The sequence below is a fragment of the Oryza brachyantha genome, chromosome 8 (genome assembly GCF_000231095.2).
Source record: "Oryza brachyantha chromosome 8, ObraRS2, whole genome shotgun sequence".
In the NCBI taxonomy this organism is placed as follows: domain Eukaryota; kingdom Viridiplantae; phylum Streptophyta; class Magnoliopsida; order Poales; family Poaceae; genus Oryza; species Oryza brachyantha.
The window spans coordinates 4080966-4097462 of NC_023170.2; the positions used below are offsets into that span (position 1 = coordinate 4080966).

A 16497-nucleotide genomic window follows, 5' to 3' on the forward strand; every position below is an offset into this window, starting at 1 on the left:
CGCTCGACGTTACTGCTGCTAATGGCGTCGTCGATGGACTAGCTGCTGCTAATGGCGACGTATGATGGTGAGATGCATGGCCTGGAGAAGGAAGCGGCCGGTCGTCGTCGCCGGCGCCCGGCGGGGGTCACATCGGTGGGTGCATGCTTGCTTCCGGGGTGGTTTTGATTTTGGACATGCTGCAGGCAAGGAGCCACTAGGACTGGCATGCCTGCATCCATGGTGGTCTGGTCTTCCAGACATTGACTGGGAATTCGCTCGCGCTCTGTCTCCTACCTCCCCAATCGATCGACATGATGCACTGTGACAACCCAGTCTGCAGATAGACATTAATTCATGATGCATGAAACCAAACCGAATTGTGTTTTTCTTAAAGATAGTGTAGGAATATTTCATCCATCAATTAATATAACATCCAGAGGACCTTTCACGTACAGGGTGTGTTTAACATTCCATAATGGGGAAACGTAAAGTAAAAGATGCTCTGTGAAAAAAATGTTTTAAGTATTGATAGCACTACTTTAGAGTTAGAAGAGGTAAAATATGGTAATTTTTCTAGGTTATCGTCTTTTCACTTATGTTTATATTATAAGCTAAAATTGAATTTTAAAAATTAAATTTGAAGTCAACTTAGGGTTCCTTTGTCATCAAAGTTAAATTTTCAGTCTTTTCTTTTAGATCGTTAGAAACATGTACTTATATAAAAGTTTTATCCATAAATTATTTTTTAATCGTTAATAAGTCTTTTTTGCTTATGCCTATAAAAAGCAAGAAGAAGAGGCTGTAGATAGAAAATGACATAATCATCTATAATATCATTATTAGGTAAATGAATGACATAATCATCTTTAATATTAGTAGTAGGTACATCAACCTTATCTCCATCTTTAGTATCCTGTAAAAGTTATAGGGACATTTACGTGTTTTTTCATATTTATATCTTGTTTCTATGAGCATTATCGGTTATATATTACCAAATATTTGCGTCAATTTATATTTATTGCTAAATATCACCAAATGACCATATAACCGATTACATAATGATCGATTAGATGCAAAACTAAAAAAAAAAAAAACTTCTCAGCAGGTGTCTGTAGGCGAGTGCCAAGAGGAGTGACCCAGGTTGGTCCGCTAGATAGATAGTGGTATCCTTCCAATATAATTATAAAAATGCTACTTAAACTGTCATTCTAGATAGTGGTATTCTTTCAATATAGGAAAAAAAACAGTCGCAAATTTGTAACAAGCCCGTATAGTAGCTGCAGACTTCATTGATAAATGATAAATGAAAAGAAGGCAAGACTGTTTTTTTTTTTTAAAAAAGGATTTCGCTTAGCATGTCCATTCAGTTATATCTTATCATGTAATAAACTTTGGTGGCTAGCTACAAGAGAATTTCATGTGGACAGATATGAGAAATGGATTTCTTTCTTTGCTGGCTGTCAGTTATCATCTGAATATAATATACAGCTTCATACAATTAAAAACTAGCTACCATTATATATAATACCAATAAAATCTTTGAGTATACAAATTTATTGCAGATAACTAAATACACAATCTACTGTATGAGTTGTCTGCAAACATGGTGTAGAAAGATTATACAGAAAGTAGCTAGCCTTTTGAATCATTTTTTTTATATGCACAATGGGAAAAAGGCAAAAACCAAAGCTTATGATGAATGCTAAAGGCATCCACATTGCTTGTGTAGTCACTATCACAGAATGTGTCATTATTCCCAATCCACAACTTGTATGACTGTTGGAGAGGTGTCTTTGCCTGATCCTTATTTTCTTCTAGCTAGCACTTTCAGTATGAAATAATTGTAACCTGGAAAGTCATGGTTAGTATGCCTCCTAAATCTGGTTCAGGACATCGCTCAAAGCACTAACGGTAGCCAAAATTTGTTTGAACTGCTTCCGTACCAGTGGGGGTGTAAAAAATGACCTTCTCATTGTCATGGTGGACGACAAACAACACTATATGGCGACGATGATGTGCAGCACCTGAACACAGAGGAAGACAAGTCATGGTGGACGAACCATAATCAATTGCCTAGCACTTTCGAAGAAACCTTAATCGCCTTGTCCCGATGTAGGATGTTATGGATATGTTGTCCTAATCGCTAATGCACACCGGTGGATAAGTTGGAGTAGACAATATGCAATAAAGCTGTCATAGCAAGTGGCTAACCTTATATTATTTCTGGTGTCTATTACATGGAGTTGATGGTTCGGTATTTACAGAGATATAAGGACACCAACATTATCAATATAACTTATAACTAAACCAGATAAGTTTCGTGCAACCTAAAGGATTTTACACCACTGTAATGCATCAGACAATCAAGAAAGTACCAAAAACAAACAATGGATAATCTGTTGAATGCAACAAAACAAACCTGTAATAGGAAGTTGCGTTTGAGCAAACACGATGAGTTATTTTGATGGTCACTCATACGCATGCCAGATGTGTTCGCCCCTTATCTTTGCGAGGGGTGCAAGCATGTGCATGTTTCCTCTAGTTGTCTCCTACACATATTGCTCAATTGGCAAGAAGTTCCCAAGTTCCTCTTGTGGAACTTGGGAATGTGTGGCACTGAGGTTCACATGGATACTTCCCATAAGGTAGACGATTATATATGATTTTGTTATGAATAGTGTATTATGGGACATAGCCCATATAATAATAAATCCAATGGTTTTGCTTACTTTTGAATTTTACAATCACACGTACAAAACCCAAGTTGCTAATACATTAATCATAAACTATTTTTGCTGTCAAGTGTAAAGCATTACAACACAAATACCAAAGTTCAAACGCGCACGGGGAAGGATAGGACACCACAATTAGAGAGTATACTCCTCCCAAACTCAACACGATGACATCATGCATATTCCTCCACAAACCCTCTTTGCCCTTTGGGGCTTGTTGCTACTTGAGCAAATTCGAGTTGCAAAATCTGGGTCATTGGATATAACTTAATTTGTTCGCTTTCCCATTGTAGTCATATGTTCCTGAATCTTAGGAGCTGTGTAATTCAGATGCACGACGTTCAACATGTAGATCATTCGTCATCTTCCAAAGCTCACAAACACGAGTAGCAATAAATAGGATGTTGTTCACCCCAAATTTCTTCCTACAAATACTTGACATTAATTGATACTGTCAGAAGAACACAAGCAACCTCCACTCTAACAATTCTAGAGATATCAACTCAACTTTTGGATTTTAGTAAAAAAACATAATTTGATTATAAGAATTAACTTCTTGAATGGAATATGTTCCCTTGTAGTTTTGATCCCAGGCCTCAGAATCAAAAGCAAAAAGAAACAGGGGGAATGAATTACACTATTATTTTATTCAAAATCTAAGGTGTCCTCTAAAATAGAGAAATTCTAGAGGAATTTAATGGGACACACAAAATCATATAAAATTTACGTATCATTTTATAGTTTTTGAATAATACTAAAAATATTTAAAGCCCATATTATCCTTGTCAGCTTGACACGAAGCATGGACTTGACATAGCTGGGTCATACGCCTATACCGTAGTATCTTCGACAATGTCTTTCTTGATACCCCTACGTGCATGTGATCCCTAACAGTACATATCCTAGTTAGGTTTACATATACTAGGCTGTTTGCATGGGCAAGTTACCATGATGGTTAGGTTGTGTTGTTTGCACGTGAAAGGCGGAAAACTCCATTTATTTCCTAGAGCATATTTACCAAATACTAAATCATGAGTGTTTTTTTAAAAAATAAATTTTATCTAAAAGTTGTTTAGAAAAAAATCATATTGGTCTTATTTTATGTGATCTTCTACACATGACTCAAAATCGCCCTTACAATCTTTTTTGGACGTCGGGCGGAATTTTCACAGGACGGGAAAGACGGTGAGTCCTGCCGTATTATTAATTAAGTATTAGCTATTATAAACCTAAAATAATAATTTATTTGACTTCGAATTAAATTCTACGTAGACACTTTGAAAAGTGTACTCAATGTACCAAACCGGCAAGTGACACTTCCAAAATCCAGTAAAGAAACGGCGGAAGGAGGAAGGAAGGAAGGAAGGTAGCCATGGTGGGGGCTTTAACTTGCTTAATTAGCTAGCTAAGCCGCCTCCCTGAGCACAAAATTAAGCTAGCTGGACGTAGGGGGTGTTTGGGACAAAGGGCTAAACTTTAGCCCCTTGTCCCATCGAATGTTTTAACACTTATTATAAATAGTAAACGTAGACTATTAATTAAACCTATTCATAATCTTGGGCTAGTTCGCGAGACGAATCTAATGAGCCTAATTAATCTATGATTAGACTATGTGATGCTATAATAAACATGCTCTAATTATAGATTAATTAGGCTTAAAAAATTCGTCTCACGGATTAGCGCTCATTTATAAAATTAGTTTTTTTATTAGTCTATATTTAATACTTTAAATTAGTGTTCAAACATCCGATGTGACATGGGGGCTAAAAAATTTAGCCCCGTCTAAACAACCCTGCAGTACTGCTGCTAATGGCGTTGAGCATGATCGACAGCTCGAGTACTGCAGCTAATGGCGGCGGCGACAAGTGGGTGTACGGCTGCTCCCTGCTGGAGAACGTCGTCGTCGCCGGCCAGGTCACCCCATCACAGGCATGGTAATTAATTTATTAAGACACTAAACAATTGCATGGAGGGCCATCCAAGTCTACTTTCAAAATGCACATCCGGATCACCAATGCAGGTTAAGTGAGTCATCAGATCATTGACATCATCTCTTTTCGTTGATCTGCTTAGATTAGATTATAAGCTAAGAATATCCGAATTTTTAATTTTAATTTTAAAGTTAATTTTGGGTTTTTTTTATCATAATGTATTTTCAGCCTTTGTTTTTTTAATTGCTAAGACTACGTAAATAACATTTTTATTTAACTTTTTTTTAAATATATCGTTTTGTTTTTCCAAAAAAAAACCAAATGATGACCATCTATCTATCTAATGTGATCATATACTATACACATGGCACACCACATAGGATTGAAAAAATTGCTTGATAAACCCAGTATGTAGTTTTTAAATTTTGATAACGCTAGCAGTAGCCAATATACGAAATTAGTGGAACTAGATCGTCCTTTCACTTCATCACTTTTGCCTGTTTTGACAAGGAACTCACATCAATCTGGTGACAGAATATATTTTGTCAGAAAAGCTGCTGCTTTCGGAAATAATCAAGCTATTTGACAGCCTCGCTGAAAGCAAAGGGCTCGTCTTTTCGTTCTTTCTTATACTTATAAATCAAAGTTTAAATTTTTAACTTTAAATTTGAAGTTATTTTGTTGTTTATCCATCATAGTTTTTTCATATCTTTTGCTTTTAGATCGATAAGATTATATATATATAATTTTTGTTCATAAATTATTTTTTTACAAATATTTCGTTTGACTTTTTTAAAAAACGCTAAACGATAGGTTGAACATTTCTCAAGAGTGTTCCACATCGCGAAACCAGACAGAACGTCCTTACGTTAACATCCATGCATGAACAATATCCATCACTAAGTTCCACTAACCAAAAAGCCATAATCTTTTTTAAAGTAGAAAATCTATTTGTTGATCTATGCCCCTTTTATTTGCATTCTCTAGCTGCAACACTGAAATGAAAAAAGAAGATAGGAAGCAACCACATAACTTCTATGTTTTTTCCTTCTGGCTACCTGATCATCTAGAGGATCTAACTGTTCTTGGTCTTGTGTTTCTGCTCCCTCATCCAGTCATCCTTGATCTGCCCACGTGTGTTAGATTTTGTCCCTCTTGGTTGTGGTTAATGGAGGATTGAGTTGGTGTTGGCTACCAAGAAAATTAGTAAGAAAGCATGAGTAGACAGAAGAGAGTGTCATGAAATAAATTGAACAGTGCATGGCACTAACATGTTATAATAAAGTATTCTCTTCATCCAAAGTAAACTTTATCTTTGGGCTTCTTTGTGTTATAGTGCATTTTTTGTTGCATTATGCATGGTTTGGTAAAGTGAGAGACAAATGCCTCAGGATTTAGAAAAGTAGGAACAATTGTATTGAAGTTTAAAAAAGTGAAGGACACTTTAGTCTTATAGATTTGTATTGGGATGTGCAAGGCATGTGAAAATGAAGTCTTTGTAAGAGCATGTCTAACAACTCATTTAAATTTAGTCCTCCGTATCTCTATTGGAATGATCACCCAGAAAACATTCCTCCTCCATGGCTCCATATCTATTTATACTCCAACAAATCCTACATATTACATTTTTTATATCACACCAGCTATAGTAACACATATCAACTACTCATTTTCCCTTAAACGTATAATACTCAAGAAATGGTATTGCATTTTCATTTATAGTAAGGAGAGAGAAACTTGAAATTTGGAGTTTCTCTCTCCCCATATGAATGATGGCTAAAATGGGGATATATTAGAGGAACTGCTGGATCACATTTTTTGATCCTTTGTTCTCTATTTTGGAGATGGAGTATTAGATAGATGATTTGTTGGGTATGCTCTAAGGTAGTAATTACTGAATTGTTGTGTCGGCCCTTCTGAGTTGATTCTTCTAAAATTGTGGGAGAGAAGTTCTATATTTGACATAGAAGATTATGAAATGATTGGTGAAGGTGGAAGTAGATAATAAAGGATATATTTAACTAAACCTCATTCGTGTATGAATCTTTATCCTCATGTACTACTTGTGCACCCCTCTTCCTTTTTTTTGTCTCATCTTTTTTTCTTACCAAGCAATTCAAAGTTATTTCTGTTGTGTCTAGCTCTATGGTAGTGACTGCAATGAATGACCACACCATGCTTGGAGAATTATGCCCAGTCCTCCAATTCAATGGGTTGCTTCCTCCTAGTTTTCTTTGGTCTCAATACTTTCTTTTCATATTTAGGATGCTCAACATTTATACCATATATTTTTGTCCATTAAATATTGGTCCCTTGTAGGCATTATGTTATATCCATATGAAACATGAAATGACCCTAGGGAGTAGCATGAAGATACCATGTTGTCTCAGATTAATTATATCACTTCATTCCATGGTATTCTAGTGTTGCCAATATCTGCAATCACAACAGTTGACTCTGATATCAACTATGAATTGGTGTTCCTTGCAATTGATTTGGAAAGTACCCTTCCTAGCAGGCAGTGTGTAGCATGTATTGGTTAACTTGGCACTCTTCTCTACCTTATGTTTCCTCTCCCTTATTATATTGCACTTGGAAATTCTAGTAGAGGTGTCTCACATAAAACCTGTATTTAGAATCATTCCAACAATTAGTATCAATCCCTACGAAGGAAGATGATTTCATTGATTACATGAATATATAAATTAAACATGTATGACCAAATAATATGATATGATACATGCAAATTCTCACATGTTGCCTGTCAATCATGATTGTATTTGTATATGAAGCTATATTAATTAATATACGTAAATCATCCTTTTCCATGTGCTACTTGACTCGATTTCCACCACAACCATGGTATGATGGTAATAGGAAAAATGTAATCATTTGGATCCAATCTCCAACAGCTGTGAGAAAAAATCATCCAAGCAAATTAGTGGCCTACAAACAACTCTGTATCCTCTCTTGACAAGTTCAAGAGAAAAAGAACTCCTGGATTAGACCTTCACAACTCAGCAGTGTAGTCCCATAATTGATTCTATTGTGCTATCTCATCTGCATAAATCATCTTGAGTGCAATTCTTCTAGCTCTAGCAAGCTTAGTTCTAGATGGTGTCAGGTTAAAGTCTTGTTCCACTGTCCTTGGAAAATTCCTTAGAATCATCGTATCATTTACAATAAAATTTCAACATACTTAATTATTAACACTACAATTGGCAGTTGATATCTCCATCTCGCACTTCTTGTTGCATTTGTCAAATTAAGTACTAATCATGAAACAATTTGATCTGCTATCATGTCAAGGATTTAACTTCCATGGGCAGCTTCTATCACAGTGCATGAGCCCTTATTCTGTCTTGGTCATTATAAGGCATTTTGATAGCCACTCTACTCTGTTCTTGACATTGTCTTCATTTATAACATCCCTTGGTGCTTCAACGGTTGGGAATACCATGAAACAAAGAACTATGGAATTGTGATATCCTCTGGCATGGGGTTATTGAATTTTAGATGCACCTCTTTATCTTCACTAGAAGCATCAGAATGATCCAAACCATCCTCAATAGATAGAGGGCATTTTTCATTTATTGCACCAGCACTTCCCCTTTGATGAAACTAGCTTAACAACAACATCCCTGTCCACCCACTTCTTTTGAGACAGGGGGTGGTCCCGGGACCACCAAAAAATTCTAACTTAAGTGAATAAATATATATAATAAATATAAAAGAAAAATATTATCTATTAACATATGCAAAATATATATTTGATCAATTTTATAGTTCTATTTATATATATATATATATATTAGTATGTCACGTTATATTTGTGACAATTAAAAAATTATGTAAGTTGGACCACCTAAATAAAAATCCTGGATACACCACTGCAAACAAATCATCATAACCTTTATCTACTTCATAATCACTGTCGTTAAGCTCTGCATCCTCACCATCATTATCACTTCCATTGCCAACATGGTGGTCCTCTAAACTGTGAACCTTTCTAAAGCTGATATCTACATATTTAACTCATGTTTCCTAGGTTTAATCTATCTCAAACAATCAAATTACGATGTACTCAGGTAGCCGAGCAGACAAGGACTCAGGGATGAGGTGTTGAGAATAGGATGCAGGTATCCATTCGGTTCCTTTGCAGGGTCATGCTCAATGCAATGTACTATCCTTAATATGGTGGTTATCTTCTATACTTAATGGAATTAGATCCAACTAGTCCCCAACCCATGCGATGCATGTGCATAGTTATTAGTAATACAAATAATAAAATCAAATGCAATATGTATGAATGTATTGGCTATTAAGTTTTGTTCAAAGTTTTTTGTTTTCAAGTTAGAGTCCCTAGTTGGCATTTGTTCAACTTAACTGGCAAATTTTGAATTTGAAAGTACATAATTAAACACATGTTTCAATTACATAACATTTTATGATCTTTGGTATCATTTCAGCCTTTGGTACGCTTCTAATCCTTAAGGGGAAGTCTAGACATTATATGAACCACAACAACTTACTAAATTTTGACCTTATCCACCATCAGTATTTGTATAAAACAAAATCAGATCTTTCTTGAAATATAGCCCGGGATGATAGGGATGATAGTGTCATTTTGTAGGAGACTACGAAACAATTTCTTGGCTAGGGTTCCATATCTAAACCCTCTAAAGTAATTTTTACTTCTTCTGGGTTTTTTCTTTACTTTTGTTCTCTTCCAAAAATAAAAAATATTGTATTTTTGTTTGAAAATTAGGTAGTTCAAGCAAGTTGGTTACCATATATAACAAAAGACTTTTCCATCATATTCGTTTTTATTTGGAAAATAAAAAAAAATTATTTTTGTTTGAAAATTAGTTAGTTCAAGCAGGTTGGTTACCATATATAACAAAAGACTTACCCCCACTTCCATTTAATCGAGCTTCTCTATTTGTCATTATATCTTGAGAAGTGGACAGAATTGCAATTCCTGTTCCACCCAAAACCTTGGGAATTCCTTGGTAGTTGGCACAAATTTGCAAGGGGCAATTGTTTGGTTTTTTTTGTAAAAAACCAAATGACATATTTGTAAATGAAAATAATTTGTAATTGTTTAGTCATAAATATTTAGTTATAATTTCTGTCGTTCCTTGCTTCTCCTTTAATGGTTATGTTTGAATCTAGCAATGGAGCTTCGAAAAAATTCTTTAAGTCAATTTCTCAGTTTTATTAACCCAGGACACTCTTTGTTGTTGATTAAAATGTGTATTTCTTGTTTCAATCAAATTGCAATTTTGAATTCTCTGTTATTTTTAATACATTGATGCTTTATCACATTGCTTTTTATGAGGTAATTCATAGACCATACATATTGGAATCCTTTATCTTTCCTACTTCTCTTCCTTCTTTCTACCATCCTTAATTCCTTTTAGCCACACCCCTTTAGTTTTGCATCACAACTTAGAGCAACTGCAACAGTGCTTTTAAATTGACCAATTTGCTAAATATGGAAGAGCTGAGGATAAAATTGCAATCCAGCAGCATCGTTATCTTCCTCCCCAAAAAAAACTCGGTCGTCATTCTTCTCCTTGCGCTAGCCAAGTTTGCGATTCCACACGGGTCGCCATCCCTCTCCTGTGCGAGTGTTTCGGTTATTTCCCGCGACCTTTGCGATTCAATTACCCATGCGATCGAGCAATTTGTATGCGGCGGCGGCGGCTGCTATATCTCACCAGGCTGAATTTTGTTTGCCGTATTGCTAAAAAAAAGAAAAGGAAATAATGATGTGGAGGAGGTTTAAAATATAGAGGGTGTAGATTTACATATTCTGTTGGTTTGGCTCATACTTTTATAAGGTTTTATTTTTTTAGAAAGGAGTACAAACACTAAATTTAGCTAATTGGATAAAGCTACTGTTGGAGTTGCTCTTAGAATCCTATTTCTTTTTTAAACAAAAATTGGCAGTTCTAAATTGTATAATCTAATTATGCTGGGGACCCCAGAAAATTAGGGGCCCAGCCTGCACACCTCCTTCGACGGGCCTGTTGATAGGGAATATGTTCTCACTCTGTCTCCTACCTCACCAATTGATCGGCACATTGGACTGTGACAACCGAGTTGTGTTTCCCTAAATCCTAAATGTAGTGTTACTAATATTTCATCCATTAATGAAACGTCTAGACAACTTTTACCGGGGTACTTGCACTCCAAATTGGAAAAAAAAACCCTTAATGCTCTACAAGAAAAGTTATCCTATAAAAGGTACTTATAAGTATTAGGAGAAGTACTTTAGTTAGGAGAAGTAAAAAGATAATTTTGCTAGGAGATATGAAATGACATATGTTAGTAGTAGGTACATAAACGACATAGTCTGTCTTTACTAATTAGTAGTAGGTGCGTCGGCCTTATCTCCATGTTTTGTATGATGCGAGTCATAAGAAGTTTTGTGTGTGTGTTTTTTTTAGATTTATGTTTTGTTTCTACGAACATTATCCGCTTATAATTATAAGATTTTCATTTGATTTCCAAATATCACAAAATGAACCTATCACCAATTACATACTGATTACATGCAAAACTACATAAACCTTCTCTTAATTAATGGACCACCACATTACTTTCACACCTTAGTAAGGCCACGTTCGACTGGTGGCCGGAAGGTAACTTATGTCCGGACATGAAAAACATAGTAACAGATTAGTACATGATTAATTAATTATTAATTATTAAAAAATATAAAATAGATCAATATGATTTTTTAAAACAACTTTTCTATAGAAACTTTTTTCAAAAAATACACTGTTTAATAGTTTAGTAAGCGTGCGCACAGAAACCGAGAGGGGATAAGTTAACTAGTGGGGGGCGGTGAACATGGCCTAACTCTGTGTATCTCGCAAAAACCATTAAAAGTTCTTAAACAACTGTTATATCCTACACCAGACGGACTACTGACGGAGTAGTGTTTACGCATATGCAATAGCGATCAATGTAAATTTGTCGGTAGTTTAAATCGTTATGGTAAAACTGTCACTGAAAAATTGTAAAAATTCCAATAGAACGGTCATTTCCATGACATTCTTGCAATATAGAAAAAAAACCTATGGTAATTTTGCAAAATCCCTGTATATCGTTGTAGCTGCAGACTTCATTGATAAATCAAAATAAGGTAAGGCAATTAGTTTTCAGAGGGATTTCTATCAGCATATCCATTCAGTTATACAATAGCACAAAAGCTTCAGTGGTCACAAGATGATCAGGACCATGAACAGTGCATCATGCATCTTAATTGCGCCTCCAATAATGAACCCCTTCAGGTGGCCCGTACATGTGTTAGAATTGCATACATATGTACATGCAAATAAATGACATCTTTGTCAAGGGGTCAATTATACAAAGATACTAAGATCTCAACGTATATACGCTGACAAATACCGCCGTAGCTGCAGATTTCGATCATTACTGAGGATTTCGATCATTACAGAGGATTTCGATAAGGACCCTTTTTTTGAAGATTTTTATTATTTTAACTTAAAAATTAAACACTCTCAAAACTTATTTCTAACCCTAGACCTTTTGATAATGTCAGTCTACCTGTCGCAACTAAATAATAATTTCACGTTAGTTTTATAGTGTAGGAGCATTATTTGGTTAAGGTTGGCACTACGTTGTTTATGCTAACCGTATTGATGTGATTGAAGAATATTGTCATGCAATTATTCATAGCATGGAAAAAAGTTCAGATTTATCAATATTTTGAAATTGTTTAGTTTTAAACTTAAAAAAATAAAAATGTTTAAAAAAGAGGGAGTAGCCAATGGGTAGTCTAAGTGGCATGTGACTAACCCTATGTTGGTCATAAAGACCCTCTATACTATTTTATTTTTTATCATCTTTTAGTTAAAATTATACTTCTATTTATGATTTGTGATGTTTAAATATTTTGATTTATGCCATAGGACTGCCCAAAGAAAAATTACTGGCTACGCCGCTGTTTAAAAATAATTAAAATTCTGCCCTCAGAGTTTCCATTCACTTATATAATAGCATAAAAACGTCTGTGGCTACAAGCTGAATGCCATAGGAATTTTTTATGACGTCGAGAGACGACAGGAAGCTAGACTTTTTTTACTTTGACGGCTGTCAATTATCAAACAAATATAATATACAGCTTCATGCAAATTATAAACTAGCTACCATTATATATACTACCAAAACAACCTTGGAATACACAAATTTATTGCAGATAACTAAATATATAACCTGCTGTACAAGTTGTTTGTACGTCATCTAAACAAATGGAAAGATTATATAGAAAGTAGCCTTTTGAATCATTTTCCCCATGACCATTGTGAAAAATGTAAAAACCAAAGTCTATGATGAACGCTAAGGATGTCACATCCAAACAAAAACATGGGTTAACACACACTTAAACCAAATAGAAAAATAGAATGAACCGATACCAGGTTGCTTCTAACCCATCCTATCTAGTTCACAAACCAAATACATCCTATATATAAACATCCGCATTGGATTGTTACTGCCACAGAATATGTCATCATTGCCAATTCATAACTTCTATCTATGTCGGGGGAGGTGTCTTTGTCCGAACCTCATTTTCTTCCCGCGCTTTCAGTTTGAAATAATCATAGCTTAGAAAGGCATGGTTAGCATGGCCCTTAATTTGGTTAAGTACATCTGTCAAAGCACTAACAACAGCGTTCTCAAAAAAAAAAGCACTAACAACAGCCACAAGTTGTACTGCTTCTATACGGGTGGGGTGTAAAATGATTTTCTCATTATCACGGTGGACACTTATGGTACTAAATAACGATGATGACGTGTGACATATAAACATAGAGGAAGACGAGCCACTGTGGATCGACCATAAGACAATTGTACGTAGCAGTGCCGAAAACCTTAATCTCGTTGTCATGATGTAAGACGTTGAGGACGACGGTAATGTAGACATGTTCTCCCAATCGTCGATGCGTACTAGTGGCTAGGTTGGAGTAGACAATGTGTGAGACCATTGCACAAAGTAACCGGCAACCATTATATTATTTTTTGACATGTATTACATGGAGGTGGTGGCTCGGTATTTATAGATATATAATGGATATTGTTGACCCAAATTTCTACGTTGAAAAACACAATTTTAGAAAATGGGATAAGACCATAGCCAACCTTAACTCTAACAACGCTAGAAATGTTAAACCAACTTTGGGATTTTATTGGATAAAAACACAATTTGATTGGAAGAATCCACTTCCGTGGTCAAATCAGTTTAATTATTTTTCCTTTTTGTTAAAAAGCACACCAAGCACACAACTTTAGCTTTTAAGAAAAGAGTAGGAAAACCGTAAAACCACCTGCACGAAAGAAACTACCCTAGCCAGCTAACGTGGGCTTTAATTAGCCAGCCGCCTCGAGCACGATACATAGCTAGCTCGACGTTACTTCTGCTAATGGCGACGTGCTGTGGGTTGTACGGCTGCGGTCTGTCGTCGTCGTCGCCAGGTCACGCCTCCTCCTGGGAGCCCCTGTCCTTCGGCAGGCCCTGGTTAGGTCGCAAAAACTTTTCGTAAAAATATCATATCGAATCTTTGAACATCTAAATGAAACATTGAATATACATGAACATAAAACTAATTATACAGTTCTGCAGAAAATTGTGAGACGAATCTTTTAAGCCTAATTAGGACATGATTAGTCATAAGTGCTACAGTAACCAATATGTGCTAATGATGGATTAATTAGACTCAAAAGATTCGTCTCGCGGCTTCCACGCGGATTCTGAAATTTGTTTTGTAATTAGACTACGTTTAATACTTCAAATATATGTTAAAAACTTGATGTGATGTTTTTACAAAAATATTTTGCAAACTAAACATGGCCTGATCTCATGCTGCATGCATGGCCGACTTTCAGATCAGTGACTGATTGATTGGGAATGCGTTCTCACTTTGGTCACCTTCTTCCCAAATCTCTCAAACCGTTCATATTACAGCCATACGATTTAGAAGATAAATAAGAAGCCAAATGTATAAAGATAATCCAAATTTTTTCTATTCTAAAATACTAACTTTGTATCGCCTGCTTCTTAACATTTTAAGCTCTTCGAAATAAGATCTCTGCCTCCTGCTTCCTCAATCGAGCCTATTCATAGACAAAAGGCCGATATGGATAGTCAAGTGCCCCTTGGCGGATCCAGCGAGAGAGCTGGTGGGTCTCTAGCCCACTACACGTTGGATCCTTCATAGAAAATAGGGGAGAGTGATGGAGAAGAAGAGAGAGTAAGAAGAAGAGGGGGCTGGAGAAAAAAGAATGTAACTAGCCTCCAGCTTTCGGATCCTAGATCCGTCACTGCCTGTAATGTAATGTTAGCATATAAATATTGCTGAATAGACCGAGAGTCGTGTTTCCTTCATGATAACATGATACTCCGACTTCTTGGCTATGTATATCCACGTATGGATATATAAGCTAGATTTTGTTACCTATTTTCTAAATAAAAAGTTGTAATTAATAGTGTTTAAAAAGATGCAACAGCTAGCGACCGATATAACACATAATTTCATCATAATTAATGTGATGCGGATGTTTGCATGGAGAGATAAATATTGCTTAGCAGACTGAATTGTGTTTTTAAAGATAATGGGGGATTTCATTGATGAAATGACAACGCCCGATCCCTGTGCACCAGACAGAGTAGTTGCTTATTACATGGATACAATAGCAACCAATAATTTTCAGTGATATGCAGGCACACACGTCATATTAGTGCCCATAGCAATTCCTATTACGTCGACGTGTTTACGTACATGGATGCAGTAGCAACCAATAATTCTGTCTCCCAATCCGCAATTAATCGATCGAGCGTCTTCGCAGTTCGTAGACGGAGGACCGACATTGTACTTTGACGACGTACTGTTTGCAGATAAATATTGCTAAACAAACCGAGGTTATGTCCATTATCTTGTAAGATTTCATCCATCAATCAAATATCGGAGGAGGGCGTACTTTTATAACGTTTGCATTTTCAAAATAGAACAAAATTAATAAGTCCAAAATAAAATATGTTTTCCATAAAAGATATTTAAGTGTCGATAGAAATACTTTAAGTTTGAAAGGGTAAAAGATAATGTTGATAGAAGATAGAAAATGACATAATTTTCTTTAATATTAATTAATACTAGGTATACATCTATGCTTCATCTCCATCTTTAGTGCGATGTAAGTTAAAAGAAGATTTATGCGGGCTTTTTTAGACTTGTATTTCATTTCTAAGAACATGATCAGCTTTAAATATCACTAAAATATTTGTTTTATTATTACACGATATAACTACACAACTCAACTCTTAATAGACGACAACTTATAGGTATCGGTTAATCTCAAACCAACACCTATAAAACCTTTCCTGCCTTGGAGGGATGAAAAAGATATAGAACCGATACCTTTGAATCACCATAGATGTCAATTTCACTAGAGAAACAATATCAATATTGTTAGTGCTAGTTTTTTTTAAAAAACAGCTGGCACCTCTATAAAGAGCGAGCCAAGTCTTAGTATCCTTCTTTGGACTGTTCCTCTCACCACCACATCTTCTCTCTGCACTCTCCGCCTGAAACCCACTCGGCCCCTCCTTAATTTCCTCCTCTCTCGCATTATGGTGTTGGCAGCTCGTGAGTCAGAGCACCATCCGCCACCTCTGCTCTCCCTCTCACCGCCTCTGCCCCATGTCGTCGCCCTCCCCTTTGCTCGCTCCCCTCCCCTCCCTCTCCCTTTGCCACCGCTGTACCTCACCTTTCCCCTACCTCTCTGTCCCTCTCTCTCACACCCTCCTATCTTCTCATCGTGTA

At 35.9% G+C, this 16497-nt stretch overlaps 1 pseudogene; it reads right to left on the reverse strand.

Moving 5' to 3' along the window:
- Positions 1–5752: 5752 nt before the first annotated feature.
- On the reverse strand, positions 5753–6921 carry LOC121055143 (annotated as a pseudogene).
- Between the last annotated feature and the right edge of the window lie 9576 nt (positions 6922–16497).